This window comes from Akebia trifoliata, chromosome 14 (assembly GCF_017979445.1).
Source record: "Akebia trifoliata isolate Shusen 1 chromosome 14, ASM1797944v1, whole genome shotgun sequence".
Lineage (NCBI taxonomy): Eukaryota > Viridiplantae > Streptophyta > Magnoliopsida > Ranunculales > Lardizabalaceae > Akebia > Akebia trifoliata.
In genome coordinates, this window is record NC_141388.1 from 32,742,953 (window position 1) to 32,746,506 (window position 3,554).

Below are 3,554 nucleotides of genomic sequence, written 5' to 3' on the forward strand. Positions count from 1 at the left end.
AGGCAATCGGATTTTTGTAAATCATTGTTAAACACACTCTTTTTTAATGACAAAAATGTATTTTCAAATTGAAATATGATATTCTAGTGAACATATTTTAATCATTGTAAAAACTATGACGACTTGGATACTCAATTAATGTTGGGAAACAAGTTGTGCCGGTGAAACTACACTTAGATAAGGACTGGAAAAAACACTGAATACCCACAATATCTTTCAGTTATAATATGAAAACAAAATCCCACCAAAATCTCCCATTTATAGTAAGTTGCTGTTAAACACTAAGCCGAGCAGAGATTTCTTGTTTGGAAAGTTATGTGTTAAGTTGATGAACAAATGGCATGACACCATGTGTACTGAAGAATTACTAAAAATGAAGCACTTAACTGCTCAGGAATTTTCTCTCGAATAACTTTTGCTCATTTAATAGACATGGCGTCTTGCCATTGGTTCATCATCTTAGCACATAACTTTCAAAACAACAAATATCACTTCCCCTAACCCTACACACTTAGGGTGCGATTGATTGCGCTTCAAAACGCAAATTTACCGGCGTTTGCGTTAAAACGCGAGATTTTTTTTTTTTTTTGAGTGTTTGATACAGCGTTAAAACGCAGCGTTTTGAAGTTTTTAACGCAATTTTGTCATTTTTACCGCTGTTTTGAAAAGCGGATGTGAGGAGCTTCGCGCAACTGCGTTAAAACGCGATGATATGAAAAGACTGTTATGCCCTTCGACTTTTTTAACATTTACATCCCTATCCGCGATTTTAACCTCGTTCACATTCACCATTCGATTTCACAGCCGACTGATCTCATTGAAGACGACGACCAGCCGACCGATCTCATCGACGACGACGACCATCGAATCACCGATCTAACTCTTTGACGACGACGACGGCGCCGGTAACTTTGTTCAAATGAAATCCATCGACGACGACGCCGGTATCTTTGTTCAAACGAGACGGCGGAGTAGAGCAGCAGCAGCAGCAGCAACAACAATGGTTCTAAAGTGAGATTTTCTTGTTGCATCCTTAATGTTCTTGATTTAGATCTGTAAATATCCAATTCTGTTTATGTTACTTTCTGATTGAGTTTTAGGTTAGATTCTTATTAGGGTTGATGTTAGATGTGGTGTTGTACAGCTTGAAATCACGATTGATTAATCTAGGGTTTGTTTCTTTGCTAATTATTTGGGGATCTATAGATCCGATTGGGGTCTCACTATCTCTGTGAACTGTGAAGAAGTTTCCTGTGAGTTTTAAAAATATCATCTTTTAGATCTCAAAATCTCTGAATCACATATATTGTGTCTCTTCTTTAGTTCAATGGGTCTCGATCATTCTATGATAGGTAAGGCCCTGTTTGGTAGAACTGCAAATCGCTTCAATTTGTTGTGCACCTCACAAATTCCCTCGAGTAATGCTGCAAAAAATGTATCTGCAAAAGAGTCTCATAGTTTTGCAGTAAAAAAAAATTGTGGTGCAATTCTTTGCTAATTTGCTACAATTTACAAGGGCACTAAGCAGTGTAAAATAGTAATAAAAAAAAGGAAGGCTTTATAGATAAAATTTATAGCTCTAAATAGAGTGAGATAGTGAAATAGGATTGATTTTGTCAACCCCAATATTTGGGATAAGCCATAGATGATGATATCAATGGTAAAAATGAACCCCGAGGGGGGTAGCTCAATGGAAATTTTGAATCCAATAAGCTGTGAGAGTCTGTAGGTTGTGTGTTCGATACCAGTATGAGCAATATTTCCTCAGGGCCACCCGTGAGGGTGTTCCCTCACTTACCTGTGTGTGTGATGTGTGGGCATTGCACGTGCCCAAGGGAGGGGTCCATATGCCTTGGTTCCAGCCCTGGCTCATCCAGTCCCCCCTAGTCGGATGTAAATACGGACAACCCCCGTTATCAAAAAAATAAAAATAAAAATGGTTAAAGTGACATCTTTGATATATGAGTATGAATACAATTGGTTGTTATATAATGCTCTTGTAGCGCGTTGAATATTTATCAAAAAAAAAAATATGCCCATTTTTTTATGGGTAAGTTGGACTTGAACGCACAATGTCAAAGTTGGAAGCTAATCTCTAGGTTTGATTTCATGAGCAGTGGTAAGTGATTAGATCAATGTACTTGCCATGTAATATACTTGCTACTGCCCATTGCACTTAGTATTAGATTAGTTTTTGGATTCAGTATTGAATTGTTTACGTTTCAGGACTGAACTCTGCCGCTTCAGTGGTGCCAAGATATACCCTGGCAGGGGTATTAGATTTGTTCGAGCAGATTCTCAGGTACGATCATTGATTGTGTTTTGACACAATTCATTTGCTTGAGCCCCCCACCCCCACGCCATGCCACCCAACCATAAAAATTGAATAAATTTCTCTTTTGATTCATTTAGGTGTTCCTCTTCGCCAATTCAAAGTGCAAGAGGTACTTCCACAACTGACTGAAGCCATCAAAGCTTACATGGACAGCCATGTACAGGAAGCAACATAAGAAGGTGTTTTGTTTTCTCTATTGAAGTAGTAATGTTTGCTCTTGTTGGACTCGTGACTTGTTCGTGAATCATATTGTTGTATTTTGGTTGCATTTTGCAGGACATTGCAGCAGAGGCTGTAAAGAAGAGGCGTCGTGCAACTAAGAAGCCTTATTCGAGGTCCATAGTGCGTGCCACCTTGGAAGTGATCCAGAAGAAAAGAACTGAGAAGGCAGAAGTTCGAGATGCTGCCCAAGAGGCTGCACTCCGGTATGGTCCTTTCCATTTATAAAAGCGCCCTCATCGTGTGTTATATTTGTCGACTAAATATCCTTGTGTTATGCAGTGAAATCAAGGAGAGGATAAAGAAAACAAAGGATGAAAAGAAGGCAAAGAAAGCAGAGGTAATGGCCAAGTCCCAAAAGAGTCAGAGTAAGGGTGGTATGTCCAAGGGTGCTGCACCAAAGGGCCCCAAACTTGGATGTGGTGGTGGGAAGCGTTGATCCGCCTGCATGCTTCGTTTTTCTTCCTGGTTTGAAAATATTAGACACTGAAAAATTTGGAGGATTATATTTTTGTAGGTTTTGTTGGGATTAATTTGCTTTGTTGGCTATGCTTGTGCTTTCGGTTGGATCTTTTGTTCTCACTATGAATGATAATAGTTTTCAGTCATGTTATGAGTTTTTAATTGATGTTATAAGTTAAAACAATAAGCAAAACCGGTCACCTTTTTACTGGCTTGGTTCGGTTAGGGCTGTCAATGAATCAGATCACATTCCAAATTGGTAACTTTATATCTGGATTTTCATCCGATAAGAATCCGATTTAACAATCTATTGGAGCAGTTTTGGATCAATCCCTTATCTTCTTAATATAGTATGTGAGAAAGTATGAAATTATATAATATATTTTGTTAAATATTTGTATTTTGCATGTCCATTACAAGGGTAAATTCTGCATCCTAATATGTGAGAAAGTATGAAAAATATTATATATGTTGAGGAAAATTACTTAAAAGGATCCTGGTAGAGGGATTTATTTACAAATAGCTCCTAAGTTTTGTG

At 38.1% G+C, this 3,554-nt stretch overlaps 1 pseudogene across 1 annotated transcript; it reads left to right on the forward strand.

Annotated features, from left to right (window-relative positions):
- The first annotated feature begins 872 nt into the window (after positions 1-872).
- LOC147386822 (large ribosomal subunit protein eL24-like) lies at positions 873-3,162 on the forward strand (annotated as a pseudogene). The gene is made up of 5 exons (XR_015172273.1): positions 873-1,011; positions 2,227-2,302; positions 2,413-2,514; positions 2,612-2,760; positions 2,837-3,162. The product of XR_015172273.1 is annotated as a large ribosomal subunit protein eL24-like (transcript).
- The last annotated feature ends 392 nt before the right edge of the window (positions 3,163-3,554 follow it).